At 39.8% G+C, this 26095-nt stretch overlaps 1 pseudogene; it reads right to left on the reverse strand.

Moving 5' to 3' along the window:
- Positions 1-610: 610 nt before the first annotated feature.
- On the reverse strand, positions 611-25403 carry LOC112165197 (annotated as a pseudogene).
- Between the last annotated feature and the right edge of the window lie 692 nt (positions 25404-26095).

The following is a 26095-nucleotide window of genomic DNA, read 5'->3' on the forward strand; positions in this document are numbered from 1 at the left end:
GCTGTTTTTATGATAAATAGGAGTTCGATTTTTCAAAACTTAATATTAATAACTTGAACTTGAAACTTGGCAGAATGGAATGGTTATTTATGTTCAGTTGAACTTGAACCATTATATCTTTGGGAGTCAACTCTCAACATAATCAAGGAAGGATTATCTTAGATTCGTAATGAAACTGCTGTGAGCTGCAGTGGGAAAAAAGAAAATAGACCATTGCTTAAAGAGAGTTCATTGGGTTTTCAGTTTTCACTAGCTCTTGGTTCAGTAACCAATGAGTTTGTGAAGTTATGTTGAATGTAGAAGCTGATTATTGAAGAACGCTCCATCACATTAATACATTGGTTTAATCTTGCAGCTCCTTTTCTAAGTTGATTTGCTGACTCTGAGATCGTAGTTCTGTAGAATGTTGACTAATAAAATAATTATCCATTACATAATGCTATGTAGTTTCCTCGGTTGCGTGAAGTTATTAAGAGAATAATCACTCTTAAAGTTAATGATAAAATCACATTGTAGGAATTGCTATACTGAGGCTCAACTTACTCTGATCAATTTATGGTCTACTACAGTTATGACACCGTTTTTTTTTTTTTTTTGAGAAAAAGTTATGACACCGTTTATTATGCTGCCCCTGTATGCCAAAGATTTCAGATAAGTGTGACTTTTCTTGATTTCTTATCGTGCTACACGTACTCACTTCACATTATGCATCACATAACAGTTCAGAATATTGCCAGGAAAATACATGATCAAGGTGTTTATGTATTTTCAGGTACCACTGAAAAAAAAATAAAAATAAGCAAAGCCGACACATGGGTTTCAGTTTCCACTTCTAGTGCAGTGGAGAGTTGAGACCTTGAAAAGACAAGGGATGGAGAGGTTGATGTCTCATGGAAGGGAAAAGAGTTGCATCTTTCCTGAATAAGGGTCGCTTCTTGATATGCTTCAGAGTTTGCTTAGCATAACATGCTCGGAAAAGAGGTGAAGCTCTCTCTTTGATCTTAAGGATGATGAAGAAAATAAATCTGAAAGACACAACAATGGCACAGACAGCAGCCAAATCCCACCACTATGATTGATCTGGTTGAATACCCAGCAGAGTTTTGAGCATGTCCTCGCCTTTCAGCTTCGGGCCGTTGGGTTGAGAATCAAACTCACGGCCAATCAATCCGTTCTTGTATTCTCCCTGCATACCCAGTATAATTTGGATAATTTCTTTGTTTTGGTAATGCTTGATATCTAATTTTAAGATGAACTTTTTACCAAGAACTACAAAATAGCACTATTATTTACCAATAGCAGAGTCTAAAACTAATATCCCATGCGGCCAACAATTGCAACAGCCTGTTAGCCCATCCTAAAGAAAAACACTCAAATATTACAAAATTACCAAACATGCCACTCTCCCAAAATCAGAACATATCCAAAATCCAAACAGTCCCAAAATCCAGATCCCAAAATCAAAACCGTCCCCAAATCTAGATCCTCCCTAAATTGATATAGGGCTCAGGCGAAGCTAGGTGACGAAGCAGCCCGCCAAGCTCCGACGAAGCAGCCGGCCAAGCAAGGCTACGAAGCTAGGTGACGAAGCTCCGGCGAAGCTAGGAGACGAAGCAGCCTGCCAAGCTAGGCAACGAAGCAACCGGCCAAGTGAGAGGCGAAGCGAGGCTGTGAAACAACTAGCGAAGGGAGGCTACAAAGAAACATGAGACGGGAGGCTTTTTTGCTAGACAATGAAGAGAGGGCGTGACCCCAGCGGCGAGGCTTCTACGATACTAGGGCTTGAAGGTCAGTAGAGAAATTTGTAGCTTTAGCTGAGAAATTTTGGTTGAGAAATTTTGAGGGTCAGTACCTTCAACCTCATGTTGTCACAGGTTTTGGCATGAGTAAGCTATAATGGATTGTGTGTTCAGTAGCTATAGTATGATAATTAGTTTTGTATTGAGGGTCAGTAGCTTTAGTTTCTTATTGCGGGTACTTTCTTATTGGATTGGTGGTGTTGTGTAATGCTTTAGTTTTGTGTTTATGGTACTTTCTTATTGGATTAGAATGGAGCTAATGAAAGCAATGCTGAAGTGAGCAAACGCGAGAAGGCCAGGCTAGTATACTACTGGGGGCCAGTACACTACTGCGGATCAATACACTACTGAGGGTCAGTATACTACTGGGGCTAGTATACTGTTGGGGGTGACATACTACTAATCCTCAGTACACTACTGCTTGTATGTGGAAGCAGCAAAGCCAGAGATAAATGATAGTTTCCAAGTTTCATATTGTAATATGTACAAATAGTTTTTGGAATTATTAAATAAATGAGTTGTTTTGAAGAAAAACAAAGATAGAACGTAGAGATATTCTTTTTTCACAATGTTACTGACATTCAGCAGTGTTAATTCACATTATCCAAATCACAAGGGCAGTTTCATAATTTACTTGTTAGTAGAAATAATTAAAAAAGGGAAAGAATCTGACCGCAAGGAATAATACCTTGCACATGGGCCTTGCACACTGGCATATGTGAATTAACAAAAAACAAGTTTGCTGATGGTAATTTATAGGCTAAAAGTGTAGGTAGGGGTAATTTGCTATTTTAAGATTAACAGAAGATTCAAATTTAAAACCAAGAAATTGTCAAGACAAGTAGATAATACAGGTCAAAGTGGAAATTGTTAGCGCTGTTATTTCGGGAAAAATTCACCAATGGTGTCTGGACACTTAGGGGACTTTCAGAATGATACCTGAACTTACAAAGTTATCAATGTGATACCTGGACTCATTTTTTCGTATCAACATCATACCTATGACCAATTTCTGTAACGGCTCCGTGACGGAAATTGGCCGTAGGTATCACATTGATACGAAAAAATGAGTCCAGGTATCACATTGATAACTTTGTAAGTTCAGGTATCATTCTGAAAGTCCCTAAGTGTCCAGACACTGTTGGTGAATTTTTCCCAATTTTGCACGTGAGTCACTTAATGAAGACAAAATGACCGATTTACCCTCAAATTCTTTCTTTCTTTTCTTTTCTTTTTTTCTTTATTCTTCTTTCTTTCTTTCTTTCTTTCTTTCTTTCTTCTTCTTCTTCTTTTCTGGTTTCTTCTTCCCCTGATTTGAATCATCAAGATTCAAATCATCTTGCTCGTCCGATTCCCACCGCCGATCGCCGATCAAACACCGTCGCTGCTTCTCAATCCACCTTCATGCACCACAGATGTTTCTGGTTCCCTCAGCTTCAAATCCTATAGCAAATTGAAATTGTGGATTGAGGCTTCACCGTTCACTCCGAGTTCATCCCCGCCGCCGCCGCCAATGACTTGACCACCACCACTCTCGTTCTCTCCTCCGACCCCCTTTTATACACCATTGATCAGAAACTCAGACCCCGCCAGCCCTGCACTCTCAAATCACACCCCTCCATCCTCTCCTTCTTCCCGACATGCAACACCACCTCCACACCATCCTCACCTGCAACTTCATCGGTTTAGCCGACAACTTCGGCCTCTAGCCCAACTTCGATCAGAGGCAATTTTCGGCAGACAAAGATTAACAACTTCGGCCTCAACACCATCCTCACCTGCAGAAAATTCGAGCTGTTCTTATTCACCAGCTTCGCCGCTCTGCTGCTACCCACCATTGTGCCTCGCCGATTAGTAAACAAAGGACTCGGAGCCTCCACCATCGAGAAATTGAGGCTCACATTCTGCGTGTCCTGCGCGGCCAATCGACGACCTTGCTAGGCTGGTCGTATCCAAGCCGGTCCTGCATGTCGTAGAATTGAATGGCGGTGTGGGCGACGAGCCTGATACTGCTATCCCTGGGGCCTTTGGTGGTGCAAACCTTGCTGTGGCTGTCCTTCAGGCCGGTGGCCCTTAGAATGTGGCCTTGAGCCTCTACGATTTCGCTAGCGGTGGAGGAAGAAGCAGTTCTTATCCCCAAACCCAATCGAGATGAAGCGGAGGATGACGTTGTTGTGCGGTGGTGGAGGTTGTTGTGGTCAAGTCATTGGCGACGGCGGCGGGGATGAACTCGGAGTGTGCGGTGAAGCCTCAATGCACAATTTCAATTGCTATAGGATTTGAAGTTGGGGGAACCAGAAACATCTGTGGTGCATGAAGGTGGATTGAGACGCAGCGTCAGTGGGAATCGGACGAGCAAGATGATTTGAATCTTGATGATTCAAATCAGGGGAAGAAGAAACCAGAAAAGAAGAAGAAGAAAGAAAGAAAGAAAGAAAGAAAGAAAGAAGAATAAACAAAAAAAGAAAAGAAAAGAAAGAAAGAATTTGAGGGTAAATCGGTCATTTTGTCTTCATTAAGTGACTCACGTGCAAAATTGGGAAAAATTCACCAACGGTGTCTGGACACTTAGAGACTTTCAGAATGATACCTGAACTTACAAAGTTATCAATGTGATACCTGGACTCATTTTTTCTTATCAATGTGATACCTACGGCCAATTTCTGTCACGGAGCCGTTACGGAAATTGGTCATAGGTACGACATTGATACGAAAAAATGAGTCCAGGTATCACATTGATAACTTTGTAAGTTCAGGTATCATTCTGAAAGTCCCTTAAGTGTCCAGACACCGTTGGTGAATTTTTCCCCTGTTATTTCTTATAATGTCTATTGCTATGTAATATTATTGCTTGGTACCTGCAGCGCCCATGCACCATAGTTCAGATATGAAACTGGATAGCGCCAAACGGGTTTGGGAAGGTCAGGCATGAAGCAGAAGAATCCGGCAGTCATCATCATGATTCCCTAAATGAACATGGTAACCAATGACAGTTAGAGCCTCAATCGTGCTTTATAAAGATGAAAAATAGGAAGCTATACAAGTTTGATATGTTCTGACCAAGTATCCTGCTCCAATTATTACTCCCATTAAGTAGTTCGGAACAAGAGAAGCTATGATCATCATGGAGCTTTCTACCGCTGCAATGGCGCTGAGAAGATCAAGGCCCATGAACACATAGTTGGAGAAATGAGAATGCTTTTCCACCATGTAGTAAGTTATAGTTGAGGATGCAATTGACATCAAAGCCAAGAATGGGAAGGAAGAGAGGAAATTTGACAGAGTAATTAAAGACAGCAACTCCATAATGCCCACTGAGCCTTTCTCTATGAAAAACCTGTTCGAAGAACAAAAGCAGAAAATGGACTCACCAAATGTAATTTCGAATCTACTTCTCTATTAAGAAATCACATTTAGAAATTACTTTTACCTTCATTTCTTCAAGGAAGGATGGGAAGCCTCCAATGGACATGAAAGTCATGAAGCCAGAAATAAATCCAGCACAAGCTCCTCTTGCAAATATTGAAGTGTAATTTGTTCCCAGGTCATAGAAAATTGTGCCAACGCAAAGAGATAAAAGTATGTAGACGATGATTCTCACCCAGTATAATACCCCATATCCCTAGACATGTTGAGGAAAGATTTCTGTGTCAATATTGAGAGTTGCTTCCACCACTTTGCTTGGCTTCCACTCCTCTTTTCTACCCCAAGTCCTTCCTGTAAAACAAGTTTTTCATTATCATCGTGGCCATACCTTAAGAGTGCAAGCTGTAAAATAGTAAACCTTATTACCATGGACGATATTTCTCGAATCCTGATTCTTGTTGCATACTCCGAGCGTCTGTACTGGTCAACAAGCATTGCTTTTATCTCTGCTAGCTGTTGCAAAGTTCATTGAAGGTTCTGATGATTTTGGGATTTCCTGTATTTCAAACAACAAGAGTGTTCTATTATGAGGTGATGAATGATACCAACTAACAAGGTGCTTAGGGTTTGTTTGACAGAATAAGGTGAAGAACATGGCCGGACAGCCAAATCTGTTCAGTAAAGCGGCAAATAAGCAACACTAGTAGTTTGATGGAAGAGTTTGAGAAAAACATATATACACGTATTTTGTGAGAGGTGTTCATTGTGACTTCGTCGAAGTCTGAATGAATACAACGAAGAAAGTGATCAGAAGGCATGGAACTCCAGCTTTAGCAAAGAACTGTTAAGTTGAAAGTTATTAGTGAGATTTAGTCATACACAATGTTTAATACTTCATACTAGTAGAACGCATACCTCTACTGCCATTTTTGCTTGACCAGAATAAACTGTTTGGCCACTAGAAAGCAGAACAAGATCATCAAACAAAGCAAACACTTCACTACTGGGCTGATGAATCGAAGAAATGACAGTTCTGCCATCTTTAGCAATGTATCTGAGGGTTTGAACTACGAAGAAAGCTGCAGCACTGTCGAGGCCACTGGTAGGCTCATCGAGAAACAACAACCTTGGCTTTGTGAGTATTTCGAGTGCAATGCTCAGCCTCTTCTTCTCTCCTCCACTTATGCCCCTCAAATGCCAGTTTCCGATAAGCCTGTGAGCACAGTCTTGCAGACCCATATCGGTAATTGTGGCATCTACAATGTCATTGACCTCTGGTTTGGTCAGACTAGTTGGGAGCCTTAGATGAGCCGTGTGTCATGGTTTCTCGTACTGTTAGGGTTCCCAACAGCACATTTTCTTGGGTCACATAAGCCTGAAATTTCAAATTAGCCAAGATTTTGTGGCTCGAAGTTATTTGATATCTGAAAGGAATATCGAAAAGTATGAGGGTAGGGTTGGTATGAACTTTACTTACAGCAACACCATAGTCATGTCTCGTCTTCTTCCCATTAAGAAGAACATTTCCAGTCATGATAACATTTCGTGACAGTCTACCTACAAAATTTCCAGTTAATTTATGAAATGTGTATCAGTTTCATTTTCAGTTTTTATTTTTACTACTTTCGAGAAACACCATCGCTATTATTTATAGATGAAATGATGTAAGATATATCATAAAGGGCAAAACTTGTCACTTCTGTCCCGATGATAAAGTCAGCCAGAGTGAGCAAAATATGGAAAATATAAAGCAAGTGATGCAACAACCCCAAAAGACCTAATGAATGAAATAATTAAGAAGAAAACTACCATCTTTTCACCATCCACACCACTACGGAATTAATGAAAGACAGATGCTCAATTGATTCATTTCTTAGTTCTGAAAAAACAGATCAACGTGTTCCTTGATAATGTTACTCCTTACTAGGAGCAAACAAAGAAGCGAGTACTCTCAGAACAAAAGCCTCTGATTACGTATATATTTTCGAATGTGATCATATATAGAACCCTAATTAAGCGCTCTCTGTCTCTCTCGTGCTTGGAGGAACATGCAGGTTATTAATGGAAGCTCTGCTAGATAGAGATAGAGATAGAGACATGCGCAGCAGAGAGTTCATCAAGTCAAGGGGTCCAACTCGAAGAGATTTCTAAGCGAGGTGGGTAGGCAGGCAGGTTATTGAATGCCATTCCATCTATGTTAAAAATTAAACGCTTTTCACTGCTTTCCAACAAGCCCAACATCAAAGAATCAAGGTCCCTCTTACGAACCAACTCTATATGAGTATAAATGGTATTATCAACTCCATATATATATGTATATAACTGGGATTGAGCTTAAATCAAATACAGTTTACAAAAATATCACGTTGGAAATAAGCTACTTATTAAAGAGATTGACGAAATTAATTAGTGCACACGTGCATGGTTTATCTAGGGTTACAACAACTTCTAATAGAGAGCATTAATAACATTAATGGAAAATTAATCTCTTTCAAATCATAATTGAGAATTAATTGGTTTAATTGTTCAAAACTTTTGTACGTACCGAGTAAAAACAAGGATTTTTGTCCATTTACTCTATTTTAGAGATTTTTTTCCCACTTACCCCATTAAGTTTTTTTAATTATCTCTTACCCAAAATAGTCTAAGGAGGTAAAAAGTGAAACTTTTGAAACCTAGGTTACCGCCTAGTTTCTCGGGTTTCTGTATACGCTGCACGGAGGAGAGGGAGAAGACTCAGTCTTCTTGCGACCATGAATATCCTGATCTGGAATTGTCAAGGTATAGTGAATCGAAGTACTCGCCATGCTCTTAAACTTCTCATCCAGAAGCACCAGGCGCACGTTGTTTTTCTTAGTGAAACTCATTGCACCAAAGAACTGCACCAATCCCTCCCTATGGCTGTGGGGCTACCAAACATTGCTCATTTTGTCGGGTTGGGCGATCTAGTAGTCTGGCTCTTCTATGGGATGATTCTGTATCTGTTTCGGTACGATCGGTGAACTACTTTTTCATCGATGCTGATATTAAGGGGCCGTCTGATGTGTAGTGGTGCTTCACAGGTTTTTATGGACATTGAGAAACGGGTCAGCGCCATTTATCTTGGGATCTCCTTCGTTCTTTGGCCAGACACTCGTAGGAGAAGTGGGTGGTGGCAGGTGATTTTAATGAGATCCTAGGGTTAGGGGAGAAATCTGGAGGACAGATTCGGAGTCTACAACAAATGGATGCCTTTCGTCAAGCCCTTTTAGACTACAATCTCACAGATTTAGGGGCAGCAGGGGGACTCTTTACTTGGAGTGACACACACACAAAGGAATGTCTTGACAGGGGTGTATCTACACCTACATGGATATCAGAGTTTGGATTCTCTAGAGTTATTAATCTGCATCCAAGCAGATCAGATCATGTGCCTTTACTGTTGGAAGTTCGGAAGGATCAACCGGTGCATTTTCGTGGCAGACGAAGGTTCCGGTTTGAAGAGATGTGGTGCTCTGATGAGTCATTTTCATAGGTGGTGGAGGAAGCTTGGGCTATACCACAAGATGGTGGTCCGATGGTGCAGTTATGCCGGAAAGTTAAAGACACGGGGAGCTTTCTTCTAGCCTGGGATCAGACTACTTTCAAGGGACGCAAGGAAGAGTACGTTAGAGGCTGTTCGTAGGCAACTGGATGTGCTTCTTCAAAAACCATTTGATCCTTTCGATCAGACTGAAAAGCTTTGGTTGTTCCAAAGGCTGAATGAACTGATGACTATGGATGAAACATTCTGGAGACAAAGATCTAGGGCCATTTGGCTCAAGGAAGGGGACAAAAATTCTAAATTCTTCTACCGGCGAGCCTCGAATCGCAAACAGAAAAATAAAATCAAAGGTTTGTTCGATAAGAATGAGGTATGGCAGGAAACTTCGGAAGGAATTGAAGTGGTAGTAATGAGGTACTTTCAACAAATCTTTGCCAGGCAAGTACCGGACCTAGAAGCTCAGGACCATGTTCTACAAACTCTGACCCCTAGAGTTACGGATAGTATGAATCAGATCTTGTTGGAGCCATATAGTACTGTTGATGAGGTGAAGCGTGCCCTATTTCAGATGCATCCATCTAAGGCACCTGGCCCGGACGGTATGTCACCCTTCTTTTTTCAAAAATATTGGGATTTGGTGGGAATGGAAGTTAGTAGAGCAGTTATCTCTTTCTTGAAGACTAAAGAGATGCCTCATGATTTAAATTTCACTCATGTGGTGCTTATCCCAAAGGTGAAGGAAGTTCAACATATGTCTCAGTTGCGTCCAATTGCCCTATGCAATGTCATTTATAAGATAGCTTCAAAAGTTTTAGCCAATAGGCTCAAATATTTCCTCCTGGATATTATCTCCCCACAGCAGAGTGCATTTGTACCCGACAGGTTGATTTCAGATAATACTCTGGTTGCATCAGAGCTAGCTCATTATATATATATATAAGTTGAGTAGAGGACATGAAGGCTTTATGGCTATTAAATTGGATATTAGCAAGGCCTATGATCGATTGGAATGAGATTTCTTAAAGAAGATCATGATCAAGATGGGGTTTGATGTGCAGTGGGTGGAGCTGATAATGTTTTGTCTATCTACTGTTAGGTACTCTTTTATGATTAATGGAGTTCCTAAAGGTTTTGTCACACCACATCGTGGGTTAAGACAGGGTGACCCAATTTCACCGTATCTTTTTCTACTTTGTGCCGAAGGCCTTTCTGCTCTTATTTCTCATTCTGTATCTAATGGACAATGGCAAGGGCTACGTGTGTGTGATGGTGTTCCTTCTGTTAGTCATCTCTTTTTTGTAGATGATAGTATGCTATACTCTAATGCCTCTCCCCAGGATTGTTCCTTGATTCACAATATTTTGAACATTTATGAAAGGGCATCAGGGCAGCAGATCAACCTACAGAAAAGTAATGTGGTTTTAAGTGGTAGTGTTCCTCCTCACTTGAGACAATCTATGGCAGCTACTCTTGGTGTTTAGTTAGTAGAGAAACATGAGAAATACTTAGGGGTACCAACGGTTGTGGGATGTTCTAAGCATGACACCTTTGCCTACATCAAAGACAACTTGTCTAAGAAACTTACCGGTTGGCGTTCTAAATTACTGAGTGCTGCTGGGCGTGAGATCCTCATAAAGGTGATTGCTCAGGCAATGCCTCTTTACACTATGAATTGTTATCTACTTCCTCAAAGTTTAATTTAGGAACTTCATCAATTGTGCGCCCAATTTTGGTGGGGCAATCCTGATGAAAAGAGAGGTATGCATTGGCGTGCTTGGGATGAACTCTGTAAACCTAAAGCCTGCAGAGGTATGGGCTTTCGACATCTATTTGCTTTCAACCTAGCAATGCTAGCAAAGCAGGGCTGGAGATTGATTCAAAATCCACTCTCGCTAACTTCTAAACTGTTGAAAGCAATTTTTTTCCCTCATTGTAATTTTTGGGAAGCTGAGTTGGGGTCGTCTCCCTCATATGCGTGGCGGAGCATAATTCATGGTCGGGATATTTTGCGGGCTGGTATTCGACGATATATCGGGGATGGCAGGTCCAATAGTATTTGGAATGATCCTTGGTTACTGAATGAGAATTTGCGGCCTTTCTATACTCCAAGGGTTCAACTAGTTTCTGACCTCTTATCGTCTCCGGGTACGTGGAACTTTCCTTTTCTTACTGAGTTGTTTCCTCCACATATTGTTTAGAAAATTGTAGCACTACCTCTTAGTGCTCGGGTTCATAATGATCGTTGGATTTGGAGTGGTGACAAGAAAGGTGTCTTCACTGTTAAATCAGCATATGATGTGGCAAGGAGCAGAGTCTTGGAAGAGCTACCAGGGTCCTTGGCAAAGTTAAGATCTGTGTATGGAGAGCGGCCTCAAATATTCTTCCCACGAGAAGTAGGCTTAGTGAATGTGGTATTGATTTAGATACCCAATGCCCTTTCTGTGATGAAGAAGTCGAATCCCCCCTCCATGCCCTTCTTGACTGCAGCCATGCTGAGTCGTTTCTTCAATTAGCTCATATTCAATCTTCAAATCAAGCAACAAGTATCATTGATTTGTTAGTGTAATACCCTGAAAAATCCAAATTAAATTCCGGGGATTTTTAGTAATGATTTCGTGGTCATGGGAGAAAGTACGAAGCTTTGAGGGTTGTGAAATTAGTTCGGACGATTTTATTTCGAAAACGTACGTTATTTAGGGGCACGCGAAAATCGACTTTTTATACCTACGGAATTTGGGAAAACTTCCTTCATGAAAGTTGTAGAGCTCGTCGATACGATAGCGTGCATATGTGGAGCGCAAAAATCGGAGCTCGTATGAATTAGTTATGATTTTTTGAAAAAGTCCCAAATTAGTATAAATATTGGATTTTTCCGAAAAATTCAGAAAAATCCGAAAATTTCTGCAACTTCTCTCTCGGCCGGAAATCGGCCTTGATTTTCATTTCCCCATATCTTCCTCCTCCGGCCACCAATCTTCACCAAACTTCTTCCATTGGCTTCGTATGGTCCTTGCGCACCTGTCTGTGGTGACCTTGCACGGCGGCACGGCCTGTAACGGCGGCGGCAAGCTCGTTCCGATTTGAGTTCGATTTGAGTCAACGCCGGTTTTCTCCTAGCTCCGGCCACCAAACCTTCCGATCCTTAGCTCTATGAACTCGCCTCAACCTACTAATCATCATACCAGAAGGATCGCACCTGGAGTGACCGGATTCACGTTCGTCGGAGCTCGACCGGTTTTCGATCGAAAACTAAAACCTTTCGATCGTGATATCTCGAGCTGTAGTGCATCGTTTTGATTGATTCTTAAACCAGTGAGTTCGTCATGATGTTATTAACAACTCTCCAGAAGGAATCGAGGCCTGAAATTGAAGTTTTTATGTCGGAATTCAAGCTCGCCGGATTCTGGAAATTTTCCGGCCACCGAAGCTTTCGATCAATATATCTCGAGATGTAGAGCTTCGTTTTGAATGATTCTTGAACCAGTGAGTTCGCCTTGATGTTCTTAACAACTCTCCAGAAGGAATCGTGGCCTGAAATTGAAGTTTTTACGTCGAAATCAAGCTCGCCATTTTCTGCAATTTTCGCTGGTTTCTGGAAATTTTCCGGCCAAGTCAACTGTTCTAGGCAATTTTCGACCACTTCCGATCATTTTCAGACTTCATGCTAGTTAGGAAAATGGTTAGGCTTGATGAGATGAAGAGGAGCAGCCTGGCCCCGACACCATTGGCGGTGGTCGGTGGCGGCTCGGTCCCTAACTCCGGCGGCCCTTTCCGGCCATCTCCGGGGGTCAAAAATGTGATTTCTTTACATTTTTAGATTCTACATTTCAATACGATCGTTTGCATATATAATTCATAATTTTTGGATATCGTATGATTTAGTTATGAATTTTACGATTTCGATCAATTTCGATTGTTCGATTAATGATCTGTGAAGATCGGACCGTCCGATGGACTTGTAGTTTTGATATGTTGATCGTATGACTATCCCATTGACCTTGTGTGGTCATGGGCGAAGATCCGACCGTTGGATTTTCGTATAATTGTGAAATAGTGATTCGGAGTGCTATTCGTGAGAATCCGACCGTCGGATTTTCATGAAATTTTGTGGAGATGTTTATAAGGAAGATTCAGGAAGATCCGACCGTTGGATCTTCGTGATAATTTTGGAGGATGATCCTAAGGGCGATCCGTGAGGATTCGACCGTTGGATCATCATATAATTTCGATCTGACCGTTGGATCGTCGTTTAATTTTGTTTATGAGTTGTTGGCTAAGTTAAGATCATATTGGATTAGGTGATCGACGGGATGATTTGGCGGACGATTCGTAAAATCGTGGTTGTGCTGTTAAGAAGACGCAGCTGGATTAGAGGTGAGTAAACCTCACGTGGTTCATATTACAAACCAAGTACCTTTAATTAATTTATTTTCTGAGGTAATTGTGTGAAAATATTTATGGAATAAATATTTGTTTTAAATCATATGGACTTGATCAACTACGGTCCATTGGTAAGTAAAATGATTTTAATTATACAAAATGAATTTCACGATTTTTGTGCTTGATTTATAGTTGGTATTAGTGATTATCCCTGAACGGATGATTACGTATATATATAATTACGTGATTATATATGGAATGGTGTGACATTGAGGTGTGTGTGGAATTGCGATAACTTGGTTATGATATGATATTGTCTTTGAAATTGCCATGATTATTTATGATAATGCTAACCGATAAATGTGTGTGATAATCATGTTGACCTTCTGAGTTGAATAGAGGGTAGAATTGTAGTGCTCTGAGGACAGGGGGAAAGTCCGAAGAACGCCGGTTAAATAATAACCGAGATGTAGTGCTCTGAGGACAGGGGAAAGTCCGAAGAACGCCGGTTAAATAATAACCGAGATGTAGTGCTCTGAGGATAGGGGGAAAGTCTGAAGACCGCCGGTTAAATATTAACCGAGATGTATATAGTTTATTTAAACCTTGGCTGAGGTGACAGGTAACGATGTAGTTAGAACTCTAACGTATGGTCAAGATGGACCAAAGTAGTAATATGTGGGGTTGAGTGTTTTTAGGACCAAGGGGTGGTTCGTGATTTGAGGATTGTGAAAATGTATCCCTTGTGGAATTCTGTGATTGAATTTTGTCTCTTTGCAGACGTGTTATTGTTGGTTGATTATGTGAGTTAAATGATTTGAAATTTAATAAATCAACAGTTCTTTCTTGTTTACTCATACGAGCTGTAAAGCTTACCGGGTTTGGTGTTGTTGCAATCCCGGTACACTATTCAAATTGTGTAGCGGGTAATTCTACAGGTCAGGAGAATCGAGAAGGTGATCAGGCTGCTTAGAGTAGTGGTATTTGAGTTACAGCTTTATTGTGAGGTTGTTATGCTCATTGAGCTTACATTTAAATTTGGAGAGAGTGTGTTGTAATATTAAACTCTTGAGGATTTGGTTTATGTATTAGTGAGTGAGGCGAGGTGTATTTATTTCTGAGAAAAAAATTCAGAACGTTTATTTGATTAAGTTGTTTATTTCATGTTTCGGATTTGAATTTATTATTCAAAATTCGGGCCGTGACAGTTAGTCTCTTCTTTCTCCCAATCTTCCACTACTTTTGCTATGCTTTTGATGATTATTTGGGCTACATGGAGGAATTGAATGCAAAAGTGTGGGATGGGGATGTTCAACTTGCCTCTGAAGTGGTGCCCATTACTCTAGGTTGGTGGGAGGAATATAGGGCAGTTCATGGTTCAACAAAGGTACCAAGACCGATAAGGCATGAACTGTGGAAGAAGCCCCCTGTGGGCTTGGTGAAACTTAATGTTGACGCTGCATTTGATAATGTTACAGGTTGTATTGGGGTGGGTGGGATATTTCGAGATTCCAGGGGCTCTTGTCTAGGAGGATTTAGGCACTCTGTATCAGTCTCAAACTCAGCTAGGCATGGGAAGCTCCTTGCTTTGCTGTATGGGGTCGAGCTGCCGGTTGCCCATCATTTTGTTCCCTTGATGGTGGAAACAGATTGTCAAGATTTGGTCACTGTGATTGGGAGCTCTAGCTTGAACTGGACTGAGCTTGGTTTCTTGGTGCATTATCTTGAGGAGTTATTGAAGGCTGCTTCCATTCTTCCAATGCCCAGGTTCGTTATGTTCACCGTAGTGCAAACAGGGTTGCTCATACCCTAGCTCAAGAGGCCAAACATGGTTCTTTTTCTTTGAATTTTTTCACTGTAACTCCTCCAAGAGTGGAGGAACTTCTAACCTCGGAATGTAATGACATTTGACGTCAATGAAGTTAATTCATTCTCCTTAAAAAAAAAAAAATAAAAAAAAAAAAAAAACACTCTAAGGAGGTCTTCCTTAATACCCCATTAAGATTTTTATTTTATTTTTTAATATCATTTTACCCTCACCTTTGTTACTTAGAGAGAGAGAGAGAGAGGGGACTTTGCCCCTTCACCGGCTGCCAAAATCTGGTCACCGGTTGCCGGAATCCGGCTAACCTTCGCTGGAATCCGGTCACCGGTCGCCGCCTACTGGACTTTTCTGAAAACCTCACCGGAAAGGTTTATTGCTCCCAATAGACATCTATTGCCCCCATAGAGGGGCAATAGACGTCTATTGCCCCCTAATAAGACTTTCAGTGGCCAGAATAAGAACTAATTTCCTTAGATTTAGACAAATAAAACTTTGATTACATAAAAAAAAAGAGGAGATTACATCAATTCAAAACGTCTATTGCCCCCCAATAGAACTTTCGGTCATCGGAATATGAATTAATATTCCTAAAATTAGACAAATAAAACTTTGATTAAAGAAAAAAAAGAGGAGATTACATTAATTCAAAACGTCTATTGCCCCCTTAATAAACATCTATTGCCTCCAATAGATTTTTAATAGACATTTATTGCCCCCCAATAGCCCTCTATTGCCCTCATATTTTCTAAGATAAATGGTCAAAACCCCAAAAAATATATCTTGATGGTCAAATAACAATATCACCAAACTTGACTTTCTTGAACACATGATGTTTGATTAAAAGATACATTATCTATTGGAGAAACTACACCCACCTCCTTGACCAAACTCTAAAACACAAAAAACTCCACTACATTTGTTTTTAGACACTTAAGGACATTTTGTCTTTAGCAAGTTTCACTTTCTCTTCAAGTTTTTATCTTTCCTTTCAGTAAAAAGAAAATTGACGGAGCGTAGTGGGCCCATGCTTTTGAATTTGTTTGTTTAACCATATTACAGGTATAAATCCATCCTCCATACTCGAAGGTAAACAGTTATTTTTACTATTCATAATTTCTATCGTTGACAGACTAGAGTTACTTGCTATTTGTAAGAATACTAGCAAAGAATTAAAAACAGAGAGAGAAAAGTTGAGAAAACTGAAACTCTTTAGAGAAAATCTCAAATACACCCAACTACTGGGATATTATTTATAGACTCCAAACTAGAATATATAAGCTAGAGGAAGATATTGATAATCTCTTATATGTTCTAGAAATAGAACAAAAACCTCTAGATTATTTGAGCATTGGTTAGATCCGCACATCACTGGTATCAGAGCTTGTAAAATAGCTCAAGGAGAACCCCTCCTGAATGGGGACAATGTCAGAATTGTTATTAGAGAAAATAAATTCTCTATTGAAATCTTCTGATGAGAAATATCAGAAGTTGTTACTAGAAATATCTAGATGTCAAACTCATCTAGAAAAATTACCTGCTATAATCCACCAATTGGAAAGATTGGAAAACAAACTGGATTATATCAAAGAACTTCCAAAAACGGAAGAAGAAAAGCTGACAGTCGTCAGTAGAAAAATCAATGAACAGCAAAAAACGCTAGAATCTATGAAAAATATACTGAAGGACAAGAAAGGGCCTACAGTAAAAAAGAAAACTAATGGATTCAAGCCATTAGAAAAACCAGACACAAATCGTGTTCCAAGCATGATTTTTCTGGAACCATCTACTAGTCAGACTAGTATCCGGTATGAACACCCGGAAAAAAGAGAAATGAAAATGTTAAGCATCTTTGGAAAAAAGAAGGGAGTACAGCTCCTAAATGCTGAAGAATTCGAATTCAACGAAATTGAACAAGAGGTAAAAAACTCATCAATCCCAAAATTAGATTTTAAACAAATCTACAAAAGGGGAAAGTTTGATCTAATGGATAGCCATTATTTTAAACTACTGGAAATCACAACCCCCGCTACAGCAGGTGGAGAGACTGATCTTCTATTAATCACTCCTTCAGAAGTTGCTAGAGCTCAAGCAAAAAAATATCAATTTATGCATATTGGAGCAGTCCAAGTAGGCATAAATCTGCTTGCACGTGAAGGCATAAACTGTTCGGTCCTATGTGTTCTACAGGACAACAGGTTAACAGACTTCCAAGCTAGTTTGTTGGGAACACTCGAAGCGTCCTTATGTGATCAAGTAGCGTATTTCAACTGCTTCCCCAACTTCACCACCAGCTTGAAAGATGCAGCTCATTGTCTACGACTGAGAGTCAAGACAGATGGCATATCTATGAAAGAAGATATGCAAGAACTTGCTATAGTATATAGAATATACTATAAATTGATGAGTACTACAGTAGCCCCTAAGACAAGGATAACGAATATCCCAGGTCTTACTACTGGATTCCTCACCAATCAGAAGAACCATTCACAACAGATCCACAAGGTTACTTGGAATGAAGTGACTTTTCCTCTTGAATGGAAATTATCCGGTCCAAAAAAGCAGCCGGAAAGAGCAAAAGCAAAAATCTACGAGAGTAGAAAAACTGGAGAAATCAGCCTTAATTTTGACAATCACAGAAAAAGTGATGTCTGTCCTGAGAATCTCAGGATAAACAAGAATAATCTTCTAAGAAGAAGCTATAGCACTAGGGAAGCTAGTGTCAGTGGTATAAAACCCACTATTGAAGAATCAATTTCTGAAGAAGAATTGGAGGCTGATCTGAACAGACCAGTCAATATGTTCAGAGCTGAGAGGCTCTATGAACTCTATAAAGAAGCTGAGAATTGTGAAAATTCTGAACGATTAGAAAAACTAATCAAGGAAATGAAAGAATTCAAAATCAGAAAGACGAGAAAAGTCTTTCCTTATCAGGATATTGAAATGGAAGAAGGAGAAAGCTCCAGAACTTTCATTAGCAGAGAAAAAGGGAAGGTAAAACTCCCATTACAGAAAGCCCCCACGGGTAAAAAAGGAGAAAGAAATTCCCAAAGATTTGTCCCAGAGGACAATCTGCCTAGAGTTCCTATCACGAACTACGGCATCTGGTTAAATATAGATAAGAGTCTAGATAAAAGAAAAACCATTGACCAATGGGTAGATAGCCTGATGATGGCTTCTGCACTCACCCTTGGCAAATTTGAAGCACCAGATTTGCAGGTGTACTATGAAACTACTCTTACTGGAGTAGCAAAAAAGTACTACCTATCTTTCAAAGAAACTGCAAGAGGAAGAGACTGGCTTGAAGAGATAAAAAATTCAAAATCTCCGTATGATTTTGCAGTACCCTTGTACGATCAGTTTTGTGGAGATCTTTCAAATCTGAGTGAAAAAGCCAAAGAAACGGCAAAATCAAATATCTATGCTCTCAAGATCTGTGACATGAGATATTTCGAAGAATACCTGAATGAGTTTCAGGAATATTACTGTACAATTGGTGAACTAGAGAATACTGATCTAGTTAATCTGTTGCACAGGAAACTCCCTGAACCATGGAGAACAGCTGTGAGAGAAAGCATAGCTGAAAAACCAATTGAAAGATTTTCAGTTGGAGGAATTGCAGACAGAATCCGGCAATTACTGAAGGAGCAATGCAAAGCCAATCTTAGAGCTAAGATGGCCAAGAAACAACTCAAAGGAGTTGAAAATTTTTGTTATGGAATACTGGATATGCCCACAAACTGGGGATGTCATGAATCCAAATTCCACAGAAAGAAGAAAAAAGAAAAATATTACTCTAAAAAATTCAAAAAGAGTAATCAGAAAAGAGATTGGAAATTCAATAAGAGTTCCAATTACAAGAAACAAAAGGATGAAGATCCTAAAAAGAAATTCTTCAAAAAAAAGAAGAATACTCATCAGCATAAACAACCAAGCAAGAAAGCTTGCAGATGTTGGTTATGTAAAGCTGAAGGGCACTATGCCAATGAATGCCCTGAAAAGGGTAAAAGATCTACTAAAGCTCTCTTCGAAGAATATGAGCAAATAATAGAGGTAGCAAACATGAAAGGCTACGAAATAGCCTATTCTGATGATGAAGATGATGACAGGTCAGTCTACTCTGCCTGGTCTGAAGAAGAAATTTCATCAGATGAGTCTGAGATCGATTCTGAAGTAGAGTACTTCGAATCCAGACAAATGAATGTTTTGAGAATCAAAAATTGGGAAGAAAGCAAGACAGAACCTTTCATGTCTTCTTATCAGGTGAACCCTGGTACATTCGTTTGTGACTACTGCTTATGTCATGAAAAAAATGGTCTCCCTATGTTTTGTGAAGAATCCAAGAAGACTTATCATAAAGAATGCTTCATAGCTGAAGCAAGAAGAAAAACCAAAAATGGTCTTGTTAGCCAGTTGGTTGAGCAGGAATATGAAGAATATTTCGCTGAGCAAAAGGCGAAAGAAGTTGAAACTCTGTTCCAGGAAACCATGGAACCATCTTCCTTGAAAAAGGAAGAAATCATCGATGAAGAAAAAATCGATGAAGATATTGAACTGGTTGAAATACCAGAAAATGTAGAACTGGTGAAACCACCAGAAACTGTTCATCTCTTAGAACGACAAGAGGCTACTGAAACATGGGATCTACTTGGCCAACCATCAGGCAAGTTTGATTATAAAGTCAGATATGACCCTCCGTTATGGTTCAGTAATCCAGACATCAAAGAGATAATTCCTACAAACTGGGATGATACAAAACCTTCTAGTTTTGATAAATCACCTCATTCAGAAAAAGTTCCAAAAGAAGAATGCAAACCATTCATTCCAAAGGAACAAGCTCAAGAAAATGAGCTTCATCAATCGAAAGTCGTCTCTACAAGTAGATACAGCAACTATATAGAGATTGGACTCAAATTCCCTGATTACAGAAAATATCATCTACATGCCTTTGTAGATAATGGATCAGGTTTTACAGTTGCAAAAAGATTTGCAATTCCAGATGAACTCTGGAGAGAAGATAAGAAAAAGTCTGCTACTGGTGTTACATTTGATGGAAGCCATCTCACCATGAAAAAAGTAGCAAAAAATGTTCATATCACCATTGGTGGAGGAACATTTATCATCCAGAATGTTTGGCAATCTGAAGGCCAAGGATCTGATTTCTTGTTGGGAAATGATTTTATTCTCCAACAACGATTCATTCAGGATGAAGAAGCGATAGGCTTCAGGAAAGGAGAACGGGTGTTCTGGGCAGACCGCCTCACACAAGCCAGAACTGTGGTCGGTCCCGGTTTTACTACTCAGTATCAGAGGTCGCAACAGAATAGTGGTGATCTTACCCCCTACAAACCAAAATTCGAACCCATACTCCAAATCAAGCAACAAGAAGAATTACTTGTTGAAGAATCTTCTGAAGAAGAAGAAGAAAAAGAAACTAGTGAAGATGAAGAAGCTAGTTTCATCCATGAGCATAACCTCAAGCACTTTCAGAACAAGCTTGAGTCCCAGCAAATTCCCACTCTTGAAAAAATCAAGAAAACACTAGAGCAAAATGTGGATACAAATCCTCAGAAGTTTTGGGAAAAAGACCCAGTGGTCTGTGAATTGAAATTGCATGACATGAATGCTATCTGCCATGTCAAAGCCATTCCTCATTACAAAGAGGAAGATCAAAAAGAATTCAGAAAGGATATTGAAGATCTCCTGAACAAGAGATTAATTCAACCTTCCACTAGCCCTCATCATGCTCCAGCATTCTACGTGAGAAATCATGCAGAAAACCTACGAGGAAAAGCTAGAATGGTCATTGACTACAGAGATGTCAATAAAAAGACTGTCAAAGACGGTTATCAAATTGCTCAAGTAAGAGTATTGATTAACCAGCTCAGAGGAGCCAAAGTCTTTTCGAAGTTCGATGCAAAGTCGGGTTTCTGGCAAGTCAAGATGCATCCTGAGAGCATACCTCTCACTGCATTTGGAACACCACAAGGCCATTACGAATGGCTAGTAATGCCTTTTGGTCTAAAGCAAGCTCCCTCAATCTTCCAAAGAAAGATGGACAACATCTTCAAGCATGTGGCAGAGTTCTGCGTCGTTTACATAGATGACATCCTAGTCTTCTCCAAAAACAAAGAAGAACACATGAAACACCTCCATGAGGTAGTAAAGCTGATAGTTCAGCATGGAATCATCCTAGGTGAAAAGAAAATCTTCTTTATCCTTGATGAAGTTGATTTCCTAGGAATAAACATCAAAAATGGAGTAATAAAACTCCAACCTCATATTCTTGAAAAGATCTGGAAGTTCCCAGACAAAATTCCTGATGCTAAGAGTCTAGAGAGATTCCTTGGTGTCATAAATTATGGGAGAGATTTCATCCCTAAAATCTCAGGGTTAACAGCGATGTTATCTCCTAAGACAAGTTCCAAAAGAAAATGGAACTTCACAGAAGATGATGAAAAAATCGTGAAGCAGATAAAAAATCTCTGCAAAAACCTCCCTCCTCTGCAACAACCAGAAGAGAATGATGAAATTATCCTCCAGACAGATGCGAGCGATAATTATTGGTCCGGTGTGGTTCTGGCAAAAGCGCCTGGAACTAACATTGAAAAGATCTGTAAATTTTGTAGTGGCAAGTTCAGCCCTGCAGAACTAAATTATCCCACAGGGGAAAAAGAAATTTTGGCTGTCAAGAAAACGATTTTAAATTCTCCAGCTTTTCTTGGAAAACCCTTTACTGTCCGCACCGATTGTGCCAGAGTAAAGAATTTCAAAAATTTCAAACTTGATAAAGCTGCTGATAGAGGAAGATTAGCAAACTGGCAATTATTTCTTAACCAATATGATTATAATGTTGAATTAATTGCAGGAAACAAGAATTATCTTCCAGACGCATTGACAAGGGAAATGGCAATGTTCAGCCAGAGAGAAGACGACGAAGGTCGTAATCCCAGAAGGAGAAGGACTGGGAAAGAACATGAGCTTCAAGAAGATCCTATGGAAACCAAAGAAAAGGTTCTTAAAAGGTTTCTGCTAAGTCCTAAAGGACTAGCCTCAACTGACCAATCCCAGGGTAAAGGATTGGCTAGCCCGTCTCAAACGGCAGACGGTAAAGGCTCATCAAGACTGTTGACGGCTGCTGCTTTGCCAAAAAGCAGACCAACTCCAACTGGAGTCATAAATGTTTTTAATTATGAATTAAGAACTTTTGATACTCCTGTGTTCAGAACTGGCAGGAGACTAGCTTATCACCAGAAGGCAATCTTGGATAATCTCTTATTTGCCTTTCAAGAAAGAAGCAGTGGTCTAATGTTCCCGGCACTCTTTGCACTAGCTGAAGAACTATATGAGAACGCCAGACCACAATTTGAAGAAAGTCATATACAGCAGAGTGCTGTAAGAAAAGAAAAAATTCTCTTCCTTGAAAGTCCAGAAAGTGCTAGAGTTCCTGTCATGGCACTTAATGAATCAGACTGGCATGAATTCCATAGTCTGATAGGAAGACATAATCCAGAAGACCTAGTTCCTCCAACTCTCTTTATTGTTTCAAGTCCTTATGTTGGAAGATACCTGGTTAATGTTCAGAGTGAACATCCGCAAGAACACAAGCTCTGGCTTGTTGAAAATGGTTTTGTCCATAATCTGTGGACTAAAACAAATGATGATCTAAAAGGTTTGCCGCCTATCATTGTCAATACAGTAAAAAATGTAAGAAAAAATGACTGTATGCTTCGACTGAAGTTCAGATCCACTCCTCCAGAATGGATCCAGAAGGCAAACGGTGAAGTTGAATATATTCCTCCTTATCATTATGTAAGAATTATTCAAAGGAAATATCTTCAACCAGCCTGTGTAGGATACAATGGCCCACCAAACTCAAGCATCCCGTGGATGAAGGCCATGACTCTAGAATATATCAAAAAGATCATCTCTGAGGATACCTACAATACCTTCCTGGCAGCAGGAGAGAAAATTATCATCACTGCTTACGATTATCCTGACGTAGTCAGCAGTGACTTATTCCTATCTCTTACCAGAAAGGAGATAGACTCGACACTGGCATGCTTACGATGGGTGGAAAAACTTGAAACTGACAACCACTACAAGATGTATGTTGATACAGATGTCGAAGACAATGCAACAACAGTAAGGATGGCCCAGGCAGATAACGACTCGTTTGTCCTTGGTCACAATTCAGAAACCGACGAGAACATGTGAAGCAGCAGGTGTAGAAAACACCGAAAGTCCTTTTGGATTTTTCCCAAAAGTGACTTTTGCTTTTCAAAAAGCAGGTGAAAAACATTTCACCTAAAGGAATCTGCTTTTTCCCCGGCCGACCTCCACCAGCAGGAGCACTAAGGAAAGCAGGAAATCACGGAGTCGTTCTGTACATTTTGTTGTGTTGAATTGTAATTTGAGTTCCACTCCCTATATAAGGAGCTTTAGCTTCCCTTAGAAGGCATTCGAAAAAGAAAACATCAGTCTAATATTCGAAAATTGAGCAGAATCAGATTCTCTCAAAAATAAGGAAGCCATAGTAGCAGCAGTAGCAGGTTTTATATAAATCTCTTTATGCAAGTGTGCATCTGATTCCAAGTAAGTATTTGTAATCAAGTTATGAGTAGCTAAGCAGCTTCTAGCTGTTTGCCCAAGAGTGAGGCTCTGGGTTCTGTATCTGTATTTATGTTTGAATAAATAAATTCAGTTTGTGCTCAGTACCCCGTCACAAAAACATTTTGTTGTTTCTGCATTTATGTTTTGGTAACAGTAGCAGTTAGTAAGCAGTAGCAAGCTTTCTATTTTATTTTAAAAGCTGACTCTTATCATACTAAGGCAGCAGTGATTCCGCCCTGATAGTAGCCGCTTAGACAGGAAGTCATTAGGCGAAGTTGTGGCATGTTGAAGGCTAGTCCTTAGGCTGATACTGTGTTTAGTCTGGAAAAGTAAAATATAAGTTGATACTGTGTAAAGGACAAAAAGAGGTAAAAGGAGAATAGTGTGTGTCCTTAATTGTATAAGGGAAAAGGTTGTGGACTTTGTTGTCAAAAAATCTTTTGTCTAGGAGTGCTTTGTAGTTAACCCTTATCTATTTAAGCCAAAATGGATAGGACAACCAACTAACCAAGGCGGCAAGGCTCCTCTACGTTTTATATTTTAATATTATGAATCAATCTAAAGTAAAAGAGAGATAGAAAGAAGCATCCCACACACTTGTAAGTTGTAACCAAAAGCTGGTCACTTGGTGGTCTGTTGGCTTTGCTTTAATTGCCAAGTCTGCGAGGTCCCAATATATATAGATTAGCATCAAAAGCAACAACAAACACTAGTAACCAAGAAAAACAAAGAAGCATCTTACACACTGACAGATCTTTTGGTCTCTAGTGATTGATATGAGCACCATCAACACTAGGCAATGTATATATTATTAGAGATTGAAGAAGAAGAGCAGGACAACACAACAGCAAAAAAATCATGACTTTGGAATCGACGCGTGGTTGTTCCTGACAAACCAATATTAAAGATATAAGAAGAAGAGCAACATGAGTGTCCTCAGAATCTCTCCTCCGACGAGGACTTCTCCGATCTTATCGCTCTTGCAGGTCTTTCGTCTCCAAGGTCATGACAAATTTGGAAACCGAACCTCGACGACGGCGCGGAGGGGAGATATAGAGGAGAGAGAAAGAGAGACGGCGCCAAGCCTCGACTACGGCACAACGGAGAGAGAGAGGAGAGAGACATTGCTGAGGAATCAGAATCGGGTTTGAAGTTTCTGAAAGCTATCCGAAGGATGAAGTCGAAAAAGTTCGAGAGAGTTGCTCCGGCGAAGCTAAAAAGGTCGGACAAATCGGAGAAGGATGAGATGAAGGGCGGGGAGAGAGAGATCTGAAGGAGATATGAAGGGGTTTATTTATTTTGGTTAAGGACAAAATTGTCATTTGGCTTTATATTGAGTAAGTGGGAATGAAAATTTGTTGCTGGAGTATGTGAGATAATTTTAGCTAATTTTGGTGCTTTGGGTCAAAGACCCACAAAACAACTTGTTTTGTCAGTCAAAACTCGAAAAATTGCTCTTTAATTCTCTAAACATTTAGAAACCCTAGCAAAATTTAACCAGCTTCACTCCAAATGACTATCTACCGGTTTATACATCCATCGAATGTGTTGTATTTCTAATATTCATCATTTTGACGCTTTCTAGAGAGAGAGAGAGAGAGAGAGACTGGCCTGCTAAAGCATCAAGAAGGGTTGATTTTCCAGAGCCAGAAGGACCCATAATAGCCAGGATCCTACCAGGCTCAGCAAAACCAGTGAGGCCATCAAGCAATCTTCTGGTGTGTCCTCGATTAGTGCTATTTCCAATACCAAAGTTTGGAAGCACAACACTCACATCTTCCCACACCAAATACATCAAGCCATTATTGTCACCTTCACCATCTCTTCTTCCGCCACCACCATCATCACTTATATCTGAAGATTTTACAGAACCAGCTCCACTATATTCCTCTAACTCCATAGCTCGCTACCATATATCCAAAAGGCTATTCTATATAGCACACGAGGTTTTAAGCCTGAATATAAATAGGTCGGCATAGTTCTCGATCATAACATAATATGATTACTGTTCTTGCTGTCATTTATTTCCATGGGGGCAGTAAAACTAAATATGTGGCAAATTACGGATAAAACTGGTCCTAGTTTGGTAATTGATGCCCACTTTGTAGTCAGTACCGGTATTAGTTACTATGGGAAGTAAGTGAGTAATAAGTATGCAGAAACTGTGCTCACCAAACTACCATTATTACTTAACTTAAATATAGGAGGTCGAGATGCACATGTTTACATATATATATATATATATATATATTTACATATATATATATATATATTTAATTATAAGGGAAAATGTCCCTTATAACTTTCTTTTCATTATCCTTGGGTGAAAAATATGTTTTTAATCTTGAGACGCGATGGTAGACAAATCCACTTTAAATTGATTTCTACTTATAGAAAGTATGTATGTCACGCAGTAGTACCCTTTCTTTACATAACGGTTCATTCTTTCACTCTTTATTAACACAGTGCTAACCACGTGGTGTGGTGTGTTGGTCGAGCAGTCTAGTCTGGAACCCCAAGGTCTAGCGTTCGAATCCTATCTCCACCCAGTGGCCAGCAGATTTGAGGGACCTAGGTTGATTAAACACCAAA

Source organism: Rosa chinensis, chromosome 5 (assembly GCF_002994745.2).
Source record: "Rosa chinensis cultivar Old Blush chromosome 5, RchiOBHm-V2, whole genome shotgun sequence".
In the NCBI taxonomy this organism is placed as follows: domain Eukaryota; kingdom Viridiplantae; phylum Streptophyta; class Magnoliopsida; order Rosales; family Rosaceae; genus Rosa; species Rosa chinensis.